This window comes from Mytilus californianus, unplaced genomic scaffold (assembly GCF_021869535.1).
Source record: "Mytilus californianus isolate M0D057914Y unplaced genomic scaffold, xbMytCali1.0.p SCAF_68, whole genome shotgun sequence".
Taxonomy (NCBI): Eukaryota; Metazoa; Mollusca; class Bivalvia; order Mytilida; family Mytilidae; genus Mytilus; species Mytilus californianus.
Window position 1 is genome coordinate 68993 of NW_026262721.1, and position 26948 is coordinate 95940.

The window sequence follows — 26948 nt, forward strand, 5'->3', positions numbered from 1 at the left end:
TGAACCCTCTATTTGGTGGTTGCCTAATATCAGTTGATGTTTTTGGGCCTCTAGTTTCTCTCTCTCCAGATTTAATAATCATATTCATTCCCATGACAAACAAGATAACTGAGCTGGTACATCCAGTAACTATTCCTTTTTGTAGTTTCTGCCATGTTGTTGTAAATGTGCTTGTTGTAAACCGCAACTCAATCCCACTGAGATAACTTCTTATTACTCTCTTAAAGTGGTCGGGAATATGGTAATGATCTAGTGACTGCTGTATCAGCATATGAGGAACAGTACCATATGCATTGGCCAAATCTAACCATACTACTGTAAGATCTTTCTTGTTCACTTTGGCCTCTTGAATTAGTTGTGAAATGATGCTTGTCTGTTCAATGCATCCTGAGAATCCTGGTACTCCGCCCTTCTATACTGAAGTGTCTACATAGTTGTTATCTGTCATATATGATGTCATCCTTCTAGCCATGATAGAGAAAAAGATCTTTCCTTCTACATTTAGGAGGGAAATTGTCCGGAATTGTGTGATGTCTTCTGATTTTTCTTCTTTTGGAATAAAACACCCCTCTGCTTTCTGCTTACATGATGGTATCTTCCCTTTCCTCCACACCACTTTCAGTAGCCTCCACAGGTGTTTCAAAATCTTTGGACACTTCTTATATACCTTGTACGGGATGCCATTTGGTCCTGGTGATGATGCAGACCTAGCTTTCTTCACTACATCTGACACTTCTTTCCATGATGGTTCCTTAATGTTCATTGGTATTTCAGGTTCTGTTACATTTTCTATCCTTTCGCAGTTTCCTAGATGTTCCCACTGCCTTTCGTCACTGTGTGTCTCTGATAGATGTTTTTCCACTTCCTCTTTTGTGTTTTTTACTGATCCGCCTTTGTTCCATCCAGTGTTGCTTTGGTGAACTTGTAGGGATTGGCAACAAACATTGCTCTCTTCTTCCCTCTTTCTCTCCTTGCTTTCCTGATCCTTTCTGCTCTTTGTAGATTGTTTCTTCTCTCCCTCAGTATTGATCTTAGCTCATTCAGCCCTTCTTTTTCCTCCTCGTTTGCTCTTCTATACTGCTTTGTGACATCATTTATTTCGGTTCTGAGTGTTTGTATTTCTTGTTGACGTCTGTTATGTTTAGTGTTTCCCTGAGTGCCTTCTCTGGTTTTGGTGTTACTAACTCCAAATCGTTCTTGTCCTACTGCATATATAAATGTTGACAATGATGATATCTTTCTCCGTACATCTCCAGTTAGTGTGTTATCTAAGATCTTGTCTAGGTCTTCATCAAAGATCTCCCATCTCCTATCATCTGTTGGTGGCCATTGTATCTTTTCTTTCCTGCTGTCTGTTGAAGGTAATGTTGATGTTTTCTGCTGGTTTTGATTCCATTGCTCCTCCTCAATGTTGATCTGAGTAGCTTCATTAGGTAAGAGGTCCTCAGCACTGTGGTGTGCTTCCTGGCTGTGGTCCTCCGTCGTCTCATCAGTGTTAACTGTGCGTTCCCTCTGCTGCTTCCCAGATCCACACTTAGTTCTTGCCTGTAAATTAAAGCAAATAAGTTCAAAGGGGCGCAACTCCTAGAAAAAAAATTGAATCGTAATTTCCTGTCGATATGCACATCTACATAGTATGTCCTTATTATCTACAAAGTTTCATGAAATTCTGTGGTGTAGTTTCAGAGGAGTTGCGATGACAAACTGTTGCAGTAGTACATTGAAGCAAATAAGTTCAAAGGGGCGTAACTCCTAGAAAAAATTGAATCGTAATTTCCTGCCGATATGCACATCTATATAGTATGTCCTTATTATCTACAAAGTTTCATGAAATTCTATGGTGTGGTTTCAGAGGAGTTGCGATGACAAAAGGTTGCAGTAGTATATTGGGCAAATAAGTTCAAAGGGGCGTAACTCCTGGGAAAAAAATTGATTCGTAAATTCCTGTCAATATGCACATCTACATAGTATGTCCTTATTATCTGAAAAGGTTTCATGAAATTATGTTGTGTGGTTTGAGAGAAGTTGCGATGACATGAAACAGGACTGACGGACGGACGGACGGACAGACGGACGGACATACGGACATGCAGACGGACCATCTTCCACTGTATAATTTTCATTCTAATTAAGGAAAACTCAAGTTTCTAGCTGGAAACCATTTTTTTCATACTCTTTTTTGTTTAGTGTTCAGTAAGATTGAAGGTTAAACTATTGACCTTAAATCAATAGGGATTATTCCCCTTCCAATGTCTGCAAGGCCAATTATTCATATCACTATCCTTCCAGTCAAACAAAGAAGACTATATTCTAAGTGACCTTCCAGAAAAAAAATTCCGCAAAAAGCTTTCTTAAGTAACAATGACCTTGAACTTTGAACTATTCGAAGCAATTTATTTATTACATTTTAATAGGAAATGTGTTTTATGTGACAGTGACACACATGTACAAGTAGCACGAGATATGAATTGATATGAAGATTTAATTAATATAACCGACAAACTGTTCCCAGGTGGGTAAAGTTACGGAACGTCTACAACTAAGTTCAAAAGTTGGGGTATGACCCTACCCCCTCCCTACTTTAATCCATAAAAAAGGCCCTACGGCAAAGTTTTTGTCCACACTAGGTACAAATGATAGGCAATTAAAGAACCTTAGTGAGCGCGCTCACATACCCCACGTCCCCACATTGTCATTGGAGAAATAAAATAAGTGTAAGAAAAAAAAATTGAATCATAATTTCTCGTCAATATGCACATCTACATAGTATGTCCTTATTATCTACAAAGTTTCATGAAATTCTGTGGTGTAGTTTCAGAGGAGTTGCGATGACAAACTGTTGCAGAAGTACATTGAAGCAAATAAGTTCAAATGGGCGTAACTCCTAGAAAAAAATTGAATCATAATTTCCCGTCAATATGCACATCTACATAGTATGTCCTTATTATCTACAAAGTTTCATGAAATTCTGTTGTGTGGTTTCAGAGGAGTTGCGACGACAAACTGTTGCAGTAGTACATTGAAGAAAATAAGTTCATAGGGGCGTAACTCCTAGAAAAAAAATTGAATCGTAATTTCCTGTCGATATGCACATCTACATAGTATATCCTTATTATCTACAAAGTTTCATGAAATTCTGTGGTGTGGTTTCAGAGGAGTTGCGATGACAAAAGGTTGCAGTAGTAAATGGGCAAAGTTTTGACCCAAGAAAATAAAATATTTAAAAACTATTCCAAATTGACACATAATGTTTGGAAAGGCATAGAGTCAAGAAATATAAATGAAAAACATAAGATTATTTATCTGATAAAAGAGAAACTTTATTATAACTATTGACATAATCTCACCAAAAATATAATTGTTTCTTGAACGCGCACATACTTTGCCAATCAATAAACTACCTATTCCGTAGTTGTGATCCTTATTCAATGTTACAACCTCCGGTCTTTTTTATTTTTCCTATTTTTATATAGATTAGACCGTTGGTTTTCCCGTTTGAATGGTTTTACACTAGTAATTTTTGGGGCCCTTTATAGCTTGCTATTCGGTGTGAGCCAAGGCTCCGTGTTGAAGACCGTACTTTGACCTATATTGGTTTACTTTTATAAATTTTGACCTGGATGAAGAGTTGTCTCATTGGCACTCATACCACATCTTCTTATATCTATTTACAAATTTAACGTAAAACAAGGAAAATCAAGAAATTTTACAAAATATACAAATTTCGTCATGGTCTCTTGTCATGGTAGCTCGTTAAATGTAAGATTTTTTTTTTTTTTTTTATTTTCTGAATACCTTGTACCTTAGTCTAGTTAGGACAAATTTAAGAATATGTATGATAACTTCTTAAGGTCAAGGATCAGTAAATGACCAGTCCATAGATTTTTTTTAAATTTCGAATTCAATTAGATATTGAAAATATACATCAGAAAATTTTAAAAACAGTATATGTCACCGACTTCGTTTTCGAGAAAAAAGCCATTTTTAAAATGGTCCGAGAGGGTACTAAATTACATTGAATATATAGGGAAAATCCTTATTTTTCTTCTACACTTTTCGGTTTCCTGTATAAATCACGAGATTCACTCCATAGAATTTTTTTTTAAAATGACGATTTCTTCCTCTATGTCTAACAAATAAGATGATGTGAAAAAAAAATATGGTCACCGACTTCGTTTTCCCTCTAGAAACGACGCAACCTCAACATTTTGGGAAAAAAACATCAAAAATCGTGACGTCTTCATTTTTATTACATATATATAACGTCAAGTTATCATGATATGGATTTCCAACGTTCTTGGTGTTGATTGCGCATGATGATTATGTGTTTTGTATTGATAGGTTCTTTTTATCATAAGGGTCTGGATAGAGGGTCCTTCATTTATTAATTTATATTTTGTATTACCAGTATTCATTTGTATTCTTTATTCTTTATATTTTAGCACCTCATCATTCTCTATTCTTTTTTTTTATTGCCTTTTATTCTGCAGTTTTTGCCTTTTATTCTGTATTCCGTAAACCCCAGTCAGACCCTCTTTTATGGACACGTATTTCAAATTAAATTATAACAGTTTCAAAAAATATGATATGTTCATTATCAATAAACATGTTTAAAACAATTACTAATTCAGACGAAAATACTTTGTAAGTACATGAACGCAAAAATAGTAAAAACATAAAAATAGAAATCATCCCAATGTCTTGACTCAAAAAAAGATGTAATATAATTATTTTATCTTTTGTGACTCTGGATTTTCTAAAAAAAAAGTTTCGATAGGAGATTGGCAACACCATCAGACCCCTCACGTTCATAAGACTGTGAAACATATTCCACTGAGAATGAGTGTGGTGCAACTTTCTCAGTGGGAAGCGACACATGTTCTACTAGTTGTTTGAACATCTCCAACGGCATTATGTGCGTCGTATTTGACACCAAAAATGTCAAATACTAGGCTCTCCTGGTTATAACCTTTACCCGTTTGTTTCCTCTCTGGTAGCACAGTTTTCATCAAAGATAGCGAGTCAACAAAACCCTTATATTTTTGTTCAAAACTATCAAAGAAAGAATTATTCTCCATGGAATAAACTAAAACTCTCGAATAAAAAAGCTTTGCATTGTGTCAGGTAACCAATTTATAAAATCTCTTAGACTATCTTGCAGGTCATCTGTTTGCATTATTTCTCCGTTCCGATATAAGATTTGGCCACTTTTTGAAAAACCGATAACTTTACCAGCGGAACATTTGATACCTTGTTTTGGTACTATATAACGACAGAAAGTGTTCTGCTCATATGTTGCTGCAATTTGTATTATGTCTGTGCAGTCGTCTGTTTTTATAGAGATTATACAATTGTTTAAAAGAATTTTACATCACATCTATCAACAAACATTATATCAATGATTCTACAAATTCTTGAAAGAGTGTCGTGTGGTTATTAAATCAATACATCTGCAAGTTAACAAGTAAAACGCGCATACAAACTGACATCTTTGATAATTTCTTTTCGTTCTGTATAGAATTTATTGTATAAATAAAAACGTTAAAGATTACTTCAAAAATGTGCACGTATATGCTCGAAGTATATATAGAACCAGTACACGATACACAAAATGCAACAAAATGGGAAAAGGGGTTGGGGGGGGGGGGGGGGGTATAGTAATAACATGAAACTATATTAAACTAAGGCTTTGATCAATGTAATTTTCAATAAAAATGGAAGATACATTAGGAACGGGAAGATAAGAATATATTGCATCAAATACAACACCCTCTGCATAATTTGACTAGTGTTTTTTGTTTTTGTTTATTGTTTATTACCAACAACACCGAGATAATACAACGATTAATTTAAGGGTCTATATGAAGTGTGTCCTTAACTTCTGTATTATTTAATTTTAATGGCAAATTTCTTTCATTTTGAATATAACGCTTATTCTGTAAAATCCTCAATTATTATAAATGATTTTATTGTAAAATTCTTCTAATATTACATGAATGCTTTATTCTGTACATGGTTCATGTCTTTAATCACTACACTTGTATTAACTTATTATTTTATTTTCCATTGTTATTCTTTATACTTTTGCGAAACATTATTCTCTATCCTTTTTTTTTTTTGCTCTTTTTTCTGTATTTAATTTCTATATTCGCCATTATCTTTTATTCTGCAAACCCCTTTTAAATCTTATTATATGTGACAATAAATTAATGTGCATCAGAGAGCAACTGTATTTGACACTAATGAATATAAAAACAAGGTGACGTGGTCTGATTGCAAATGAAACAACTATCCACCAAAGTGCACATAAGGTGGATATAAGCAATTACAGACTATCGTACGGACTTAAAAAAGACAAAAAAACCTATGTCGTTTAGTCGGCTATAAAAAGCCCCGATTTGAAAAATGTGAATAAATTCAAACAAGAAAACTAACTTAACAAAACAATTTATATTAATGAAGCTCTTGAAAAGCGTATCAACCCTAAAAAAAAAAAAAAAAAGCAATCACAGACTGAAACATGACTGAAAATTTGGTCTTTAACTTGTTAAATTCAATCTGCACAAATGCACAACATCAGATGTCTTTTCCTTTTCCATTTTTTTGTGGCCTGGTGTTGTTGTCTGGTTGCTGTCTTACTGAAGAACTGATACACACACTTGTATATATTAGTAGTATAATATCGACATGATCGACAGAATCTCGTTCTTAACCTTCAAGTTGTACGAGTGAAATATAAATGAGAACAGTTCTATTCTATATTTGAGATGCAACTTTCGGGCTACAAATTTTTATTTGTTTCCAGTTATTTTTTTAACCATTGATATATCAATTACCTTGAGGAAATAACAATACTAATCAATACTTAGAAAATGCTTTTATGATCCACTGGATGTTCTTTTATTAGGAAAATATATCATGTATAACTCTTCAAACCATATACTATTTATACATGTATCTATTTAAGGATTTGTGTTCTATTTTTAGCTTCGAAACTTTCCACAAAATTGCGGACGTGAAAGAAAACAACATTACAAAAAATCGTTAGAAAACAAACTGTAGCGATGAATCTCTATAACTTTTTGTTTATCATTTATGTGTTATAGTCTTAAAGTTGTGATGTATAAATATTAAATGATTGTTGCAATCGTGAAGAAGGTTGATGTTAATTTAAAATCGTTTTGTGTCATCTGTTTCAAGACTGACTGACGCAGCTGAGAATTTTATGTGGTTCATTCCTTTTCTTGAATTAGGAAATATTTTTACTTGTTCCGACTGATAAGTAGGTAATTTTCAAAATAGGGGATATCTTACCAAGACTAAAAGTTTAGTATTAATGTCCCAACTTGCATCCCCTTCTTCTTATTTTCTGCGGGACGATGTCTTTTCCCAGTGAATATAAGGTTTCTGTAGGGACGTTTTTAACATACTACATATAGAATACTTCCGAGACCACACTGTTATTCCTTATCACAATTATGTAGAAATAGTGGTGAGCTACAGTTTTACACTGTTTTAACTAGTCGTCGAGATATCCAAGCTCTAACGTTACCACTCTACCTCCCTGACGCAAGTCAAGTTCCCTATTTTCATTTTGAAGATAGTCTTCATGACTATTTTCATATTAATTTTCAAAATTCTGTAGCATTTCTTCACCTTCAATTTTAGCAAACAAGTTCATTCTCCTAGAAGTAACATACTTTCCATCAAATTTAACGTTGTCTCGTCGGAAAGTCGCCGGTTGCAACATTGCTAAATCTGGTCAATGGGACGTAACTCGTACACAACGTCATAAAATTTCGCGGAATCCGCTAGATGGCGTTCATTTACTGTAACTTGACCTTAATTGTACTGATATAGATGTAATTAACCATCTTTGGGGAGTTGGGATGCCATGATAGCTCGACAGGTCAAAAACTTTCTAAGCTCAAATAGGCATGCATCTAGTAAAACTCTATGGTATGGAGCATTCTGCCTACATGCATACCTGTATATATAGTATCTAACAATGTACAAAGTATGGTGTATATGCAATAGACCATGTAGGAGATGATGCGACCACATGGTTGGTTCTAATCAGTCAAAACGTCTAAGGTGAAGAGGCGTTAACTAAACAGAATAAAAATTTCTTCACATGCTAATATTTACATGTCATGATATTTCATTCTACAAAATTTGAAGTGAATAAAAAAAAACAACGAAAAAGTTTGGTCCAACAGACAGACAGACAAGCTGATTCCGTTATACCCACACATTTTGTGGTTTGCAGAGGGTATAAAAGAAGTCCAAACGCGCGGTTGGTAGGCCACAGTGCTATGTCTTATCGCATTATCAGGCACATTGAAAGAAAATCCATGCATGGGATTCTTTGTAACAACTTGTTCTCCACATATGAACTTCAGAATACGACGTTCATTTTCTGACCATGGGGCTCTAATTGTAGATCCTTATCGGAGGTCATGATTTTAAACGCGTCAGTGTTTGCTGGAACTAATCTCGAATGCCGCCCTGATCTGTACGTTGACCATGGACTTTTTTTAGTTTTCCAGATAGGTGACATATGTCGATGACAAACAGAGGGTACAGGTCAGAAAGGTTGAAGAGGTTGATGTTACCACTGTTGATCCGATAATCCATTTTAAAGAATTTTTTTGCGGATTTTGGATTTGTTTTTTTGGAAACAGTCTGGCTATTTAGTCTGCCAGTTACCGGCTAGCGCTTAACGTTGAGGGCGACGTGGATGTTTTGCAAAATACTGCTGCCAGCAGTGATCACAAAAGATTGCGTCATATCTCCGGTTGTTACTCTATTCGGTCATTAAGGCTTCGATGATCCGTGTGGATATCTTGCGATGAAACTGGACGGTGTATAGCCATGGGGAAAAGGTATGAACTTGCACTGTCTCGGGAAAATTATCAGAATTTAGTCTTGCTCATTATGATTAAAATCAGATTTCTCACTTTGCTCCGTTTAATCAGTTTGAGGTTCGTGTGAAATGTGAAGACATGTCATTTAAGATCATGTTCAGCGACCTTTTAACATCAAATCAAATTTTACCCTAAAAACGTTTCAGTGTATCTGTAGTATATGCTAAAACATATCGTGAGTTAAGACACCGACATATCGTATCGGTCAACCAATTTGTGGTTTTGACCATAAAACGTACTAGTATGCAGTGTTGTTTCAGTTGTTCTTCCTCATAACTCTGTTGGCGCAGTATTTATGTAAGCACACGTCTGTTAATGAAGTCCGGATAGTTTGAACATGCACAAACGTAACGTATTACCTGATTAGTAAACACCATAGCTATAGCACAGAGTATGTTACTGCAGAGAAACGGGAAGTTGACAATTGGAAAGTTAAAACCATCGCGTGTGTCCTATACTTAGTATTCTAGTTTGAAGTCGTCCGTCTGTGTCATTATCGATGAAAAGCTCAAGAATTCGAGCAGACCTTCTACGTTCGGTAGCATTCTTATTCTAAAGTTCACTAGAATGTATGAGTCGTAAGCACCCAAGTGATCAAAGATTCAATAAACACATCTAATTGCATTAAAATATGTTTAAAGGAGAAAATTGAAATCAACGTACCAGTGTGTAACTCGAAATGATTGGCTGATTAAAAACTTGCATTGAAACAAGGTTTCCCCAAACTTACCAAACTATCTGGGCATTTTCATATCTTACACGAGCGATAAATATATCAAAGGGAGCAAAGAAAACGATCTTATTTCAATCCGATCGAGTCTTACTTGTCATGAACAGTGGCATTTTGTTTATGTTCTTTTAACTTTTCAAGTCTTACATGTGACGTGGTTGATTGAACTGAGTATCGGTCCGACTATCTATCCGAGACATATTGAAAGAAAATCCATGCATGGGAGCTGTAATGTGGAGGATTCCGTGTAACAAATTGTTCTCATTTCGCTGAACTAGCATACGTTATTGTTTAGGGGTCAGCTGAAGCCCGCCTCCAGGTGCAGGATTTTCGTGCTGCGTTGAAAATTAATTGGTGGCCTTGGACTGTTTTTAGCTCTTTGGTCGGGTTGTTGTGTCTTTGACACATTCCCCGTTTCCATTCTCAATTCTATCCATATATTTACTTCAGAATACGACGTTCATTTTCTGACCATGAGACTCGAATTGTAGAACCTTATCGGAGATTATTATTCAAAACGTTTCAGCGTTTGCTGGAATGTCGCCCTAATGTGTATGTCGACCATGATTTTTTTTAATTTTCAGATAGGTGACCTATTTCGATGACAAACAGAGGTAAAAGTCAGAAAGATTCCATTTTGAAGAATCTTTCCTGGATGTTGGATCCTTTTTTGCACAGCCTAGCTACCTCACACTGCTGCGGATGTCTTGCAAAATACAGTGATCGCACACGACTGCATTATTTTTTCGGTTATTAAAGCTACGATGGTCCATTTGGATTTCTAGCGATGAAACTGAACCGCGTTTAGCCATTGGGAAAGTGCTATGAAATTGCACTGTCTTGGAAACCACAACCGAGTTTAGTTTTTCTCATTAAACAACCTTTATAAAATCAGATCTCTCACTTTGCTCCGTTAGACTTGTTTGGCTTTCGTGTAAGATGTGAAGACATGCAGTTAAGGAGTATGTTCAGTGACCTTAAAACATCAAATCAAATTTTTCACTAAAGTGTATGCTAAAACATTTCGTGAGTTTAGACACGGATATATCGTATCGGTCAGCCAATTTATGATTGTGACTATAAAACTTACCGGTATGCAGTATCGTTTCAGTCGTTCTTCCTCATAACTCTGTTGATGCAATTTTTATTTACACGTCTGTTTTTGATGCCGAGATAGTGTGAACATGCGATAACGTAACGTTATAACGGGTATATACAAACGCTATACGATTGGGCAGGGTTATGTTACTGATAAAAATTGGAAAGTTAAAATCGTCACGTTTATCATATATTGTAGTTTGAAGTCGTCCTCCGTCTGTGTCATTATCGTGGAAAAGATCAAGATATGAATTAGACCTTCTATTTTCGGTAGTATCCTCTATCTCAAGTTCTTTTGAAAGTATGAGATGTAAGCACTCATAAAAAAACACATGTAATAAAAAGAAATTGCTTTAAAATATGATTTCAAGGAGAAAATTGTAATCAAAGTGCCAGAGTGTAATTCGAAATGCTTGGCTGATTAAGAACTTGCATTAAAAGTTTATCCGAAAATGAACACATTATTTGGGGTATATTCTTTCTTACACGAGCGACAAACAAATCAAACGGAGCAAAATTAAAGATCTGATTTTAATTAGATTGAGTCTTACTTGTCTTGTTATCTTGGACAGTTTCATCTTTTTATCCATGTTCTCGTCGGAGGGAATGGCGCGAAAAGTGAACCAAAATATTTTGCTTGTGGCGATCTTGGTCACTTTCTTGACGGCGACTGATCGTAGCGCTGCATTGACGTCGGAAAAGTGCACGAAAATCAGTTTATGCTTTAATCCATAATCAGTCCTATATGGTTGTAGCAACAAATTATAAAGCTGCTATTCGGGCAGTTTTTAGCCGATGCTTTTGAGTAAATACAATACTAGTATACCATTGTTCATGAGTGTCGCTTAATCTGCATTTGCATGCGCCATCTCGTCGTTCTTCTGAATTCGACCATCTACTATGATATAACTATCTGCCGCATGGAGGAACAGTCCTGCGTATCGATGATGTTTCGTATTTCCATGTCAGAACTAGAACTGGTAACGGGATTCCCGAATAGAGACTCGTATAGGTATACATCGTCCCCCTGAAAGCATGCGATGGATGATTAACTTTCTGTGATCATAACTAAATGAATATCTGAATCCATCTCAGTCAGCTTTGCCTAAAAAATGATCCTTAGTTTCTTGATAATCTATAAGTTTATCAGCAGATAGTTAAAAGAAGGTTGCTTGTGCCAAAGCAGTTACGACTGAGCTGTGAATACCATGGGGGACTAATTACAGTCCATAAGAAGCGGAATCGACCCAGTGCTATAAAGTGAAAATAAGACTTTATAAATTGTGTGCTTCAAGAGTGCTTTTCTGGTTTTATCTTCATTGTCGCTTTCCAACCACGGATGGAATCTCTATCAGAGGAAACGGTTGTGTTCCCAATAAATAAAGATTCTGCTATAACTAGCTCGCAATCGGTCGGTATGAGCAGTAAAACTGACTTGGATATACAGCTTGGTCTGGGATCCAAAGACTTTGTCAGTAGCTTGTTTGATGAAAACGATTATCAGACATGGGAAAGGCTGGAAGGGATTTTGGTAATATATTTGAAATTTCATCTTTATATTTTTGATGATCTGAACTAAGAACAATTTGGAGAGGTCTAAAGACAATCCTAGTTTGTCTAGAGTGTGATGCTCGAATGTATAAACTAATTTGCGAGCACCGCACGCTGCATCGGATCTACAACAGTCACTTGCAAAAGAACGTGTAATTTGTTAAGCGTCGATATCATTTATGCACTTTGTTAGCCACCACTTTCTCTGGTACTAAACGGGTAATGGTTTTGGTCATCGCGAATCTATAAAGGCTGCTTGCGTCGAGGTAAGCCAAATACTTGATCGCTTGGAGTATATCGTAGTCATTAAAGTACAAACGTTAACCTTACTTTGTTGGTTGAAAATCATGGCAACGCCTCCTCTGGTTACTTTCTCCAACATGATCAACAATAACATTTTGCTTTGAGCGTTCCTGATGAATCAAATCCAAAAAAGCGCTTGGACGCATACAATTTATTTAATGTTATAATTTTGGTTTGACCCCTGTGGTCCTGTGCACTGCGTCGTTAACCAGTCCTGTACTACCATGCGGGTTTGAACAGAAATGCATTAAATTTTCAAATATTTAAGACATCATCATGTCGACTCTAGATAAAGGTTGTAATAATTTTAAACTCGAACATGTCAAAAACTCTATAAGCATGTGCGTCCTCCTCGTCGCTGATATGTTTTTCGTTTGGTTTTTGTAGTGTTCACCACACATCTTCACATTTTTTAACTGATCCTTCGCCGACTTCTTTGTCAGTTTCCAGCGAGTTCAGCATGAACTTGAACGAATGATGCAGCTCATATGTAGTCACCACTATAACGTGTAGACGATGTACTTGGTATTTGCTATTTGATATGCAGTTGAGGTTTTCTTCAAATAATCCCAATATGTCCCATCATGACAAGTTCTTTAAGAACAGATATATGCATTGAACCCGCTGCACTAGAAAATTAAAGACGATGGGCACAAATCTCAGGAGGTGATACTCCAAGTTACGACTGTTGACTGGAGCCCGAAATATTTTTCAGTGAGATGATCGTGATCAGGACACTGTTATTTTGAAATGGTTTTCGGTAGATGTGACAGTCCATTCTAGAGTTAAATTGTATCTTGTCTCATTGGTTATATTTCATATGTATTTCTGGCTGCGGTAAATCTTCTAGACGTTGGATCGTTCGATCTTATTCGGTTGATAATATCCTTTACCATTTGACGTTATAGCAGATGCGCGAAGGTGTGTGATGTATGTACTGCATTGTTTGTAAAAATGACATTTGGCAATCTTCCACAAAGGACCTTTATCTGCATGCTTAGGTCCATCCTATCTACAACTTGATGTGTTCTGTTTCTTGCGATGTTTAGAGACGTGATAATATGTCACACCCAGCAGTAATCAGTTTTGGGTCAGAAGAATGCAGTCTGCATGGCTTGTACTCACGTTCCTTGATATCCTCGAAGGGTACACTATAACTGTTGTCTTCACCTGTGTAACAGAATACTTTAAAATTGATATCTCCGTTCAATATATCACATCTATCGATCACCTTCAGTGAGACTGGTACCATCGATTTTAAACTCATTCTCCCTTTTCTTGTACTAGTCATTTCAGTTAGTCAACTTCTAATCCAAATCTTCATGATGATTAGCTGATATGATCCCCCTGTAAAAGCATTCCTGATCCTTGTTCGCTTTGAAAATTGCCCCTCTTGTGTGTTTTGTTATGGAAGTGCAATGGAGACTTCATGCTAGCGATTCAAAATTGTCCAGTTGAATCTCTAGATACTAATCATTTCCGAACATCTCCAACTGCCTTTGCGTTGGTATTTGCGGAAGTTCTCTTTGACCCTTCTGTTCAATAAACGCCAATCTCCTTTAGGAATATACCTTATGGATATCATTTGATCACAAAGAGATGTTCTTCAATCAATATAGGATATCCATCATTAAATTGAATTTGAGATATCTTTTGGGATATCATTAAAGAATATCAATAAAGAATTAAAGGATATCATATAATCAACATGTAATACCCCTAATCTGATTGAATTAGGATATCACTTAACGATAAAAAAATGTCTAAAACACGTTGAAGAAATAAATTTTTCATTCAAGGATACTCATCTAAGAATATATTTTGATAATGAATAATCATTAACCCTATGCAGATAATTATGAATATCTTCCAATGGAATAATGAACACATTTTGTCATTAAAGGATATCCCTATTTCTTTACATGATATCCTTAATTAATTGTTAGAATGCACTAAATCAATGCACGATATCCTTTACTTTTTTTTGGATATCACAAATTCCTGCTTAGATATTATCCGTTCTCCTTTATTTGTGGGCATTATTATATTATATAATGCTGTCTTTAAATGATGAAGTGACTTGTGGATATCCATAATTCATTAAGGGATATCCTTTATTCGTTTTAGGATACCAATAAATTATCTAAAGAAAAAAATAATTATACACTTAAATATAATTTTATATACCTACATACACATAATTCAGTAAAGGATACAAGAAATCATTGAAGGATATCAGTACATAATTCAGGTCTGGATACCCTTTTACCATTTCAGGACATCGCAAATTTTGCTGAATCATTTTCCTTAATTCATATCCGTATTCGTATTTACATGAGGATATCAACACATCATTTAAGGAAAAAAAATATACATGTATATTAAATGCACCAATACATCATTTAAGTATATCAATATATGATTCCAGATATCTTTTAAGAATGCATTTATTGAAATCCCATAATGCCACATCATTATTATCATTGACATCCTTTAATGAATTTGTGAGGATAACCTTGATTCGTTTGGAAATATCCTTAAGCTTTATTCATAGAAAAAAATATATCATTTAATCATTTAAGGATATCCAAAATAATTGTTATTAAATTTAAGCGGGGGTAGTCTGACCAGAATCCAAAACTTGGACCTCTGGTGTAGGCCTTCTATTAAATAACCCAAGAAGGACCCGGCAGCCTTAGTCCATTGCATAGTATTTGTATATGATGTTGACTAATTTTTTGCCGTAAGGATTTTTTTATCAATTAAACTAGGAAGGGTATAGTCTTCTGTTATTTCACCAAACTTAGCCTTTTGTCTGGGCAAACTGAAACTATAGCTTATGATTGGTATTTAGTCTGGACATCTTCATGGCATTGCCTATCACTGTAACTGGTATGGACAAAAGCTTTGTCGTATGGAATATTTTACGAATTAAAGTTGGGAAGGGGTATTGTCTCCATACCCAAACTTTGGATTCCGTTAAAGAAGGTCCGTGAATTTACCCACCTTGGCCATCTAGTCCGGGCAACTTCAGGGCCTTGCCTATCATTTGTACCTAGTATGGAAAAAAGCTTTGTCGTAGGGAATTTTTTACGAATTAAAGTTTGGAGGGGAAGGGTCTCCATACCTCAACTTTGGAACACAGTTGCAAAAAGTACGTAAATTTACCCACCCGGGCCATCTGGTCCAGAAAACTTTTGGGCATTGCCTATCATTTTTTGCTAGTGTGGAAAAAAAACTTTGTCGTAGGGGTTTTTTTTACGAATTAAATTTTGGAGGGGGAAGGGTCTCATACCTCAACTTTGGAACTAAGTTGCAGAAGTTTCATGAATTTACCGACTTTGGCCATCTGGTTCGGGTAACTTTAGTGCGTTGCCTATCATTTGTACCTAGTGTGGAATTTTTGCCATAGGAATTGTTTTAGGAATTAAAATTGGGAGGGGGAAGGGTCTCCATACCCTAACTTTTGACCTCAGTCGCAAAAGTTCCGTGAATTTGCCCACCTGGGCCAACTGGTCCCGGCAAATTTAAGGCATTGCCTATTATTTGTATCTAGTGTGGACAAAAACTTTGCCGAAGAAAAGTTTTTACGAATTAAAATTCGGATAGGGTAGGGTCTGCATACCCCAAATGTGGACATCAGTTGCAGCAGTTCCGTGAATTTACTCACGGTCCTCTGATCCGGGCATCTTTATAGCCTTGTCTAGCATTTGTACTTAGTGTGGACAAAAGCTTTGCCGTATGGAATTTTAAACGAATTAAAGTTGGGAAGGGGTAGGGTCTCCATACCCCAACTTTGGCCCTCAGTTGTAGAAGTTCCGTAACTTTACCCACCTTGGTTTTTTGGGCTTAGGCAACCTTAGACCATTTCCTATCATTTGTACCTAGTGTGGACAAAAGCTTTGCCGTAGGGAACTTTTAACGAATTAAAGTTCGGAGGGGGTAGGGTCTCTATTCCCCAAATCTTGACCCCAGTGGTAGAAGTTCCGTAACTTTACCCACCTGTGTCTTTGGGTCCATTCAACCTTAGGCCATTGCCTATCATTTGTACTTAGTGTGGACAAAAGCTTTGCCGTAGGTTTTTTTTTACGATTTAAAGTTGGGATGGGTAGGGTCTCCATACCCCAACTTTGGAACTCAGTTGTAGAAGTTCCGTAACTTTACCCACCTAGGTCTTTGGGTCTAGGTAACCTTAGGCCATTGCCTATCATTTGTACCTAGTGTGAACAAATGCTTTGCCATAGGGAATTTTGTTTTACGAATTAAAGTTGGGAGTGGGTAGGATCTCTATACTCAACTTTGGCTCTCAGTTAAAGACGTTCCGTAATTTACTCATCTGGGTCTTTGGTTCTAGGCAACCTTAGGCCATTGCCTATCATTTGTACCAAGTGTGGACAAAAGCTTTGCCGTGGGGAATTTTTTACGAATTAAAGTTGGGAGGGTGTAGGGTCTGCATGCCCCAACTTTGGACCTCAGTTGTAGAAGTTCTGTAACTTTACTCACCTGAGTCTTTGGGACCAGGCAACCTTAGCCCATTGCCTATCATTTGTGATTATTTGAAAAGTTGTAATAATCTTGGTTTCAAAAAATTTGTCGTTTAGATTAACCAAAATCTTTAAGTGAATTCATTTCTCATTCCATTTGTGTATTTCTCTTACACTAATCACTCTTCCTATCAAAATATAATAAATAAATTACCAGTTCAACGACATACTTTTGAATAATTTTAAAAAGTTATTAGTTCTTTGACAAAAGAAAAAAACTGCGTATAGTTATCAGCTTTTATTTCCAACTGAAAATCTGAAAAAAAATACTTGACGTTCCAAAATCAATCTGTTTTTTTTTTCTTTTCTTTTCAAACCCATATATAAGCTAGAAGATTTAACTTTATCGTTACACCAGTTTAGTATAAACTATTGTTATCAATTGTTTCATTATTATAAAGACGATAAACCCGAAAGGATTAGCTAAAAGCAATTTAAATGTTCGGCTTTAAAAAAAAAAGTTGTATTAAATTAACAAATAACTAATCAATTTTGTATTTGTGAAAATAAATTGCATTTCGTCTTCCTACTGGAAATGATTGTCATCAGATTTCAAAGGACGTTTCATTTTATTACTAGTCTTCGGTTTTGAGGCATGATCAGATTGGCGCGTATTTCTTATTGCTCGCTGGCTTATTGTTCGCTAGCTTGAGGTCCTAACCCCCAAAAAATCATTTAAGTGGGTCCTGCTCTGATTCATTACCTTTCATTTGAGCTATGTCCGGTGTCGAACTTTGCCGTACGGAGCTGGCGAGACTTGCCGAAAGAATGTACGGTGGACACGTAAAAAAAAAAATAATACCAGCTTTGAACCCCTTCAATTCCTAAAAGGTCCTAACCCCCAAGAAATCATTTAAGTGGGTCCTGCTCTGATTCATTACCTTTCATTTGAGCTATGTCCGGTGTCGAACTTTGCCGTACGGAGCTGGCGAGACTTGCCGAAAGAATGTACGGTGGACACGTAAAAAAAAAATAATACCAGCTTTGAACCCCTTCAATTCCTAGAAGGTCCTAACCCCCAAAAAATCAATTAAGTGGGTCCTGCTCTGATTCATTACCTTTCATTTGAGCTATGTCCGGTGTCGAATTTTGCCGTACAGAGCTGGCGAGACTTGCCGAAAGAATGTACGGTGGACACGTAAAAAAAAAATAATACCAACTTTGAACCCCTTCAATTCCCAGAAGGTCCTAACCCCCAAAAAATCATTTAAGTGGGTCCTGCTCTGATTCATTACCTTTCATTTGAGCTATGTCCGGTGTCGAACTTTGCCGTACGGAGCTGGCGAGACTTGCCGAAAGAATGTACGGTGGACACGTAAAAAAAAAAATAATACCAGCTTTGAACCCCTTCAATTCCTAGAAGGTCCTAACCCCCAAAAAATCATTTAAGTGGGTCCTGCTCTGATTCATTACCTTTCATTTGAGCTATGTCCGGTGTCGAATTTTGCCGAACAAAGCTGGCGAGACTTGCCGAAAGAATGTACGGTGGACACGTAAAAAAAAAATAATACCAACTTTGAACCCCTTCAATTCCTAGAAGGTCCTAACCCCCAAAAAATCATTTAAGTGGGTCCTGCTCTGATTCATTACCTTTCATTTGAGGTATGTCCGGTGTCGAACTTTGCCGTACGGAGCTGGCGAGACTTGCCGAAAGAATGTACGGTGGACACGTAAAAAAAAAATAATACCAGCTTTGAACCCCTTCAATTCCTAGAAGGTCCTAACCCCCAAAAAATCAATTAAGTGGGTCCTGCTCTGATTCATTACCTTTCATTTGAGCTATGTCCGGTGTCGAATTTTGCCGTACAGAGCTGGCGAGACTTGCCGAAAGAATGTACGGTGGACACGTAAAAAAAAAATAATACCAACTTTGAACCCCTTCAATTCCCAGAAGGTCCTAACCCCCAAAAAATCATTTAAGTGGGTCCTGCTCTGATTCATTACCTTTCATTTGAGCTATGTCCGGTGTCATACTTTGCCGTACGGAGCTGGCGAGACTTGCCGAAAGAATGTACGGTGGACACGTAAAAAAAAAAATAATACCAGCTTTGAACCCCTTCAATTCCTAGAAGGTCCTAACCCCCAAAAAATCATTTAAGTGGGTCCTGCTCTGATTCATTACCTTTCATTTGAGCTATGTCCGGTGTCGAATTTTGCCGAACAAAGCTGGCGAGACTTGCCGAAAGAATGTACGGTGGACACGTAAAAAAAAAATAATACCAACTTTGAACCCCTTCAATTCCTAGAAGGTCCTAACCCCCAAAAAATCATTTAAGTGGGTCCTGCTCTGATTCATTACCTTTCATTTGAGCTATGTCCGGTGTCGAACTTTGCCGTACAGAGCTGGCGAGACTTGCCGAAAGAATGTACGGTGGACACGTAAAAAACAAAATAATACCAGCTTTGAACCCCTTCAATTCCTAGAAGGTCCTAACCCCCAAAAAATCATTTAAGTGGGTCCTGCTCTGATTCATTACCTTTCATTTGAGCTATGTCCGGTGTCGAATTTTGCCGTACAGAGCTGGCGAGACTTGCCGAAAGAATGTACGGTGGACACGTAAAAAAAATATAATACCAACTTTGAACCCCTTCAATTCCCAGAAGGTCCTAACCCCCAAAAAATCATTTAAGTGGGTCCTGCTCTAATTCATTACCTTTCATTTGAGCTATGTCCGGTGTCGAATTTTGCCGTACGGAGCTGGCGAGACTTGCCGAAAGAATGTACGGTGGACACGTAAAAAAAAAATAATACCAACTTTGAACCCCTTCAATTCCTAGAAGGTCCTAACCCCCAAAAAATCATTTAAGTGAGTCCTGCTCTGATTCATTACCTTTCATTTGAGCTATGTCCGGTGTCGAATTTTGCCGTACAGAGCTGGCGAGACTTGCCGAAAGAATGTACGGTGGACACGTAAAAAAAATATAATACCAACTTTGAACCCCTTCAATTCCCAGAAGGTCCTAACCCCCAAAAAATCATTTAAGTGGGTCCTGCTCTAATTCATTACCTTTCATTTGAGCTATGTCCGGTGTCGAATTTTGCCGTACGGAGCTGGCGAGACTTGCCGAAAGAATGTACGGTGGACACGTAAAAAAAAATAATACCAACTTTGAACCCCTTCAATTCCTAGAAGGTCCTGACCCCCAAAAAATCATTTAAGTGAGTCCTGCTCTGATTCATTACCTTTCATTTGAGCTATGTCCGGTGTCGAATTTTGCCGTACGGAGCTGGCGAGACTTGCCGAAAGAATGTACGGTGGACACGTAAAAAACAAAATAATACCAGCTTTGAACCCTTTCAATTCCTAGAAGGTCCTAACCCCCAAAAAATCAATTAAGTGGGTCCTGCTCTGATTCATTACCTTTCATTTGAGCTATGTCCGGTGTCGAATTTTGCCGTACAGAGCTGGCGAGACTTGCCGAAAGAATGTACGGTGGACACGTAAAAAAAAATAATACCAACTTTGAACCCCTTCAATTCCTAGAAGGTCCTGACCCCCAAAAAATCATTTAAGTGGGTCCTGCTCTGATTCATTACCTTTCATTTGAGCTATGTCCGGTGTCGAACTTTGCCGTACGGAATGGCGAGACTTGCCGAAAGAATGTACGGTGGACACGTAAAAAACAAAATAATACCAGCTTTGAACCCTTTCAATTCCTAGAAGGTCCTAACCCCCAAAAAATCAATTAAGTGGGTCCTGCTCTGATTCATTACCTTTCATTTGAGCTATGTCCGGTGTCGAATTTTGCCGTACAGAGCTGGCGAGACTTGCCGAAAGAATGTACGTTGGACACGTAAAAAAAAAAATAATACCAACTTTGAACCCTTTCAATTCCCAGAAGGTCCTAACCCCCAAAAAATCATTTGAGTGGGTCCTGCTCTGATTCATTACCTTTCATTTGAGCTATGTCCGGTGTCGAACTTTGCCGTACGGAGCTGGCGAGACTTGCCGAAAGAATGTACGGTGGACACGTAAAAAAAAAAATAATACCAGCTTTGAACCCCTTCAATTCCTAGAAGGTCCTAACCCCCAAAAAATCATTTAAGTGGGTCCTGCTCTGATTCATTACCTTTCATTTGAGCTATGTCCGGTGTCGAACTTTGCCGTACGGAGCTGGCGAGACTTGCCGAAAGAATGTACGGTGGACACGTAAAAAAAAAATAATACCAGCTTTGAACCCCTTCAATTCCTAGAAGGTCCTAACCCCCAAGAAATCATTTAAGTGGGTCCTGCTCTGATTCATTACCTTTCATTTGAGCTATGTCCGGTGTCGAACTTTGCCGTACAGAGCTGGCGAGACTTGCCGAAAGAATGTACGGTGGACACGTAAAAAACAAAATAATACCAGCTTTGAACCCCTTCAATTCCTAGAAGGTCCTAACCCCCAAAAAATCATTTAAGTGGGTCCTGCTCTGATTCATTACCTTTCATTTGAGCTATGTCCGGTGTCGAATTTTGCCGTACAGAGCTGGCGAGACTTGCCGAAAGAATGTACAGTGGACACGTAAAAAACAAAATAATACCAGCTTTGAACCCTTTCAATTCCTAGAAGGTCCTAACCCCCAAAAAATCATTTAAGTGGGTCCTGCTCTGATTCATTACCTTTCATTTGAGCTATGTCCGGTGTCGAATTTTGCCGTACAGAGCTGGCGAGACTTGCCGAAAGAATGTACGGTGGACACGTAAAAAAAAAAATAATACCAACTTTGAACCCCTTCAATTCCTAGAAGGTCCTAACCCCCAAAAAATCATTTAAGTGGGTCCTGCTCTGATTCATTACCTTTCATTTGAGCTATGTTCGGTGTCGAACTTTGCCGTACGGAGCTGGCGAGACTTGCCGAAAGAATGTACGGTGGACACGTAAAAAACAAAATAATACCAGCTTTGAACCCTTTCAATTCCTAGAAGGTCCTAACCCCCAAAAAATCAATTAAGTGGGTCCTGCTCTGATTCATTACCTTTCATTTGAGCTATGTCCGGTGTCGAATTTTGCCGTACAGAGCTGGCGAGACTTGCCGAAAGAATGTACGGTGGACACGTAAAAAAAAAAATAATACCAACTTTGAACCCCTTCAATTCCCAGAAGATCCTAACCCCCAAAAAATCATTTAAGTGGGTCCTGTTCTGATTCATTACCTTTCATTTGAGCTATGTCCGGTGTCGAACTTTGCCGTACGGAGCTGGCGAGACTTGCCGAAAGAATGTACGGTGGACACGTAAAAAAAAAATAATACCAGCTTTGAACCCCTTCAATTCCTAGAGGGTCCTAACCCCCAAAAAATCATTTAAGTGGGTCCTGCTCTGATTCATTACCTTTCATTTGAGCTATATTCGGTGTCGAACTTTGCCGTACAGAGCTGGCGAGACTTGCCGAAAGAATGTACGGTGGACACGTAAAAAACAAAATAATACCAGCTTTGAACCCCTTCAATTCCTAGAAGGTCCTAACCCCCAAAAAATCATTTAAGTGGGTCCTGCTCTGATTCATTACCTTTCATTTGAGCTATGTCCGGTGTCGAATTTTGCCGTACAGAGCTGGCGAGACTTGCTGAAAGAATGTACGGTGGACACGTAAAAAAAAAATAATACCAACTTTGAACCCCTTCAATTCCCAGAAGGTCCTAACCCCCAAAAAATCATTTAAGTGGGTCCTGCTCTGATTCATTACCTTTCATTTGAGCTATGTCCAGTGTCGAACTTTGCCGTACGGAGCTGGTTAGGACCTTCTGGGAATTGAAGGGGTTCAAAGTTGTAATTATTTTTTTTTTTACATGTCCACCGTACATTCTTTCGGCATGTCTCGCCAGCTCCGTACGGCAAAGTTCGACACCGGACATAGCTCAAATGAAAGGTAATGAATCAGAGCAGGTCCCACTTGAATGATTTTTTGGGCGTTAGGACCTTCCGGGAATTGAAGGGGTTCAAAGTTGTTTTTTTTTTTTTACGTGTCCACCGTACATTCTTTCGGCAAGTCTCGCCAGCTCCGTACGGCAAAGTTCGACATCGGACATAGCTCAAATGAAAGGTAATGAATCAGAGCAGGACCCACTTAAATGATTTTTTGGGGGTTAGGACCTTCTAGGAATTGAAGGGGTTCAAAGCTGTTTTTTTTTTTTTACGTGTCCACCGTACATTCTTTCGGCAAGTCTCGCCAGTTCCGTACGGCAAAGTTCGACATCGGACATAGCTCAAATGAAAGGTAATGAATCAGAGCAGGACCCACTTGAATGATTTTTTGGGGGTTAGGACCTTCTGGGAATTGAAGGGGTTCAAAGTTGGTATTATTTTTTTTTTTACATGTCCACCGTACATTCTTTCGGCAAGTCTCGCCAGCTCCGTACGGCAAACTTCGACACCGGACATAGCTCAAATGAAAGGTAATGAATCAGAGCAGGATCCACTTAAATGATTTTTTGGGGGTTAGGACCTTCTGGGAATTGAAGGGGTTCAAAGTTGGTATTATTTTTTTTTTACGTGTCCACCGTACATTCTTTCGGCAAGTCTCGCCAGCTCCGTACGGCAAAGTTCGACATCGGACATAGCTCAAATGAAAGGTAATGAATCAGAGCAGGACCCACTTAAATGATTTTTTGGGGGTTGGGACCTTCTAGGAATTGAAGGGGTTCAAAGCTGTTTTTTTTTTTTTTTTACGTGTCCACCGTACATTATTTCGGCAATTCTCGCCAGCTCCGTACGGCAAAGTTCGACATCGGACATAGCTCAAATGAAAGGTAATGAATCAGAGCAGGACCCACTTGAATGATTTTTTGGGGGTTATGACCTTCTGGGAATTGAAGGGGTTCAAAGTTGGTATTATTTTTTTTTTTACATGTCCACCGTACATTCTTTTGGCAAGTCTCGCCAGCTCCGTACGGCAAAGTTCGACACCGGACATAGCTCAAATGAAAGGTAATGAATCAGAGCAGGACCCACTTAAATGATTTTTTAGGGGTTAGGACCTTCTGGGAATTGAAGGGGTTCAAAGTTGGTATTATTTTTTTTTTTAAAAGGTCCACCGTACATTCTTTCGGCAAGTCTCGCCAGCTCCGTACGGCAAAATTCGACACCGGACATAGCTCAAATGAAAGGTAATGAATCAGAGCAGGACCCACTTAAATGATTTTTTGGGGGTTAGGACCTTCTAGGAATTGAAAGGGTTCAAAGCTGGTATTATTTTGTTTTTTACGTGTCCACCGTACATTCTTTCGGCAAGTCTCGCCAGCTCTGTACGGCAAAATTCGACACCGGACATAGCTCAAATGAAAGGTAATGAATCAGAGCAGGACCCACTTAAATGATTTTTTGGGGGTTAGGACCTTCTAGGAATTGAAGGGGTTCAAAGCTGGTATTATTTTGTTTTTTACGTGTCCACCGTACATTCTTTCGGCAAGTCTCGCCAGCTCTGTACGGCAAAGTTCGACACCGGACATAGCTCAAATGAAAGGTAATGAATCAGAGCAGGACCCACTTAAATGATTTTTTGGGGGTTAGGACCTTCTAGGAATTGAAGGGGTTCAAAGCTGGTATTATTTTTTTTTTTACGTGTCCACCGTACATTCTTTCGGCAAGTCTCGCCAGCTCTGTACGGCAAAATTCGACACCGGACATAGCTCAAATGAAAGGTAATGAATCAGAGCAGGACCCACTTAATTGATTTTTTGGGGGTTAGGACCTTCTAGGAATTGAAAGGGTTCAAAGCTGGTATTATTTTGTTTTTTACGTGTCCACCGTACATTCTTTCGGCAAGTCTCGCCAGCTCCGTACGGCAAAGTTCGACACCGGACATAGCTCAAATGAAAGGTAATGAATCAGAGCAGGACCCACTTAAATGATTTTTTGGGGGTTAGGACCTTCTAGGAATTGAAGGGGTTCAAAGTTGGTATTATTTTTTTTTTACGTGTCCACCGTACATTCTTTCGGCAAGTCTCGCCAGCTCTGTACGGCAAAATTCGACACCGGACATAGCTCAAATGAAAGGTTATGAATCAGAGCAGGACCCACTTAATTGATTTTTTGGGGGTTAGGACCTTCTAGGAATTGAAAGGGTTCAAAGCTGGTATTATTTTGTTTTTTACGTGTCCACCGTACATTCTTTCGGCAAGTCTCGCCAGCTCCGTACGGCAAAATTCGACACCGGACATAGCTCAAATGAAAGGTAATGAATCAGAGCAGGACTCACTTAAATGATTTTTTGGGGGTTAGGACCTTCTAGGAATTGAAGGGGTTCAAAGTTGGTATTATTTTTTTTTTACGTGTCCACCGTACATTCTTTCGGCAAGTCTCGCCAGCTCCGTACGGCAAAGTTAGACACCGGACATAGCTCAAATGAAAGGTAATGAATTAGAGCAGGACCCACTTAAATGATTTTTTGGGGGTTAGGACCTTCTGGGAATTGAAGGGGTTCAAAGTTGGTATTATATTTTTTTAACGTGTCCACCGTACATTCTTTCGGCAAGTCTCGCCAGCTCTGTACGGCAAAATTCGACACCGGACATAGCTCAAATGAAAGGTAATGAATCAGAGCAGGACCCACTTAAATGATTTTTTGGGGGTTAGGACCTTCTAGGAATTGAAGGGGTTCAAAGCTGGTATTATTTTGTTTTTTACGTGTCCACCGTACATTCTTTCGGCAAGTCTCGCCAGCTCTGTACGGCAAAGTTCGACACCGGACATAGCTCAAATGAAAGGTAATGAATCAGAGCAGGACCCACTTAAATGATTTTTTGGGGGTTAGGACCTTCTAGGAATTGAAGGGGTTCAAAGCTGATATTATTTTTTTTTTTACGTGTCCACCGTACATTCTTTCGGCAAGTCTCGCCAGCTCCGTACGGCAAAATTCGACACCGGACATAGCTCAAATGAAAGGTAATGAATCAGAGCAGGACCCACTTAAATGATTTTTTGGGGGTTAGGACCTTCTAGGAATTGAAGGGGTTCAAAGCTGGTATTATTTTTTTTTTACGTGTCCACCGTACATTCTTTCGGCAAGTCTCGCCAGCTCCGTACGGCAAAGTTCGACACCGGACATAGCTCAAATGAAAGGTAATGAATCAGAGCAGGACCCACTTAAATGATTTTTTGGGGTTAGGACCTTCTAGGAATTGAAGGGGTTCAAAGCTGGTATTGTTTTTTTTTTACGTGTCCACCGTACATTCTTTCGGCAAGTCTCGCCAGCTCCGTACGGCAAAGTTCGACACCGGACATAGCTCAAATGAAAGGTAATGAATCAGAGCAGGACCCACTTAAATGATTTTTTGGGGGTTAGGACCTTCTGGGAATTGAAGGGGTTCAAAGTTGGTATTATTTTTTTTTTTACGTGTCCACCGTACATTCTTTCGGCAAGTCTCGCCAGCTCTGCACGGCAAAATTCGACACCGGACATAGCTCAAATGAAAGGTAATGAATCAGAGCAGGACCCACTTAATTGATTTTTTGGGGGTTAGGACCTTCTAGGAATTGAAAGGGTTCAAAGCTGGTATTATTTTGTTTTTTACGTGTCCACCGTACATTCTTTCGGCAAGTCTCGCCAGCTCCGTACGGCAAAGTTCGACACCGGACATAGCTCAAATGAAAGGTAATGAATCAGAGCAGGACCCACTTAAATGATTTTTTGGGGGTTAGGACCTTCTAGGAATTGAAGGGGTTCAAAGTTGGTATTATTTTTTTTTTACGTGTCCACCGTACATTCTTTCGGCAAGTCTCGCCAGCTTTGTTCGGCAAAATTCGACACCGGACATAGCTCAAATGAAAGGTAATGAATCAGAGCAGGACCCACTTAAATGATTTTTTGGGG

At 38.3% G+C, this 26948-nt stretch overlaps 2 long non-coding RNA genes across 4 annotated transcripts; one reads left to right on the forward strand and one right to left on the reverse strand.

The window, feature by feature from the left end:
- Positions 1-18043: 18043 nt before the first annotated feature.
- On the forward strand, positions 18044-21853 carry LOC127707367 (uncharacterized). 3 transcript variants are annotated; one of them, XR_007984819.1, is made up of 4 exons: positions 18044-18161; positions 20112-20287; positions 20997-21351; positions 21708-21853. It is a non-coding gene; the product is annotated as an uncharacterized LOC127707367 (long non-coding RNA). The 3 variants fall into 3 exon arrangements; XR_007984820.1 differs by lacking the exon at positions 18044-18161 and adding an exon at positions 18750-18870; XR_007984818.1 differs by lacking the exon at positions 18044-18161 and adding an exon at positions 19847-19934.
- Positions 18181-20295, reverse strand: LOC127707370 (uncharacterized). The gene is made up of 3 exons (XR_007984824.1): positions 20162-20295; positions 19808-19984; positions 18181-18566 (listed from the first exon to the last, which is right to left on the reverse strand). It is a non-coding gene; the product is annotated as an uncharacterized LOC127707370 (long non-coding RNA).
- Positions 21854-26948: the final 5095 nt, after the last annotated feature.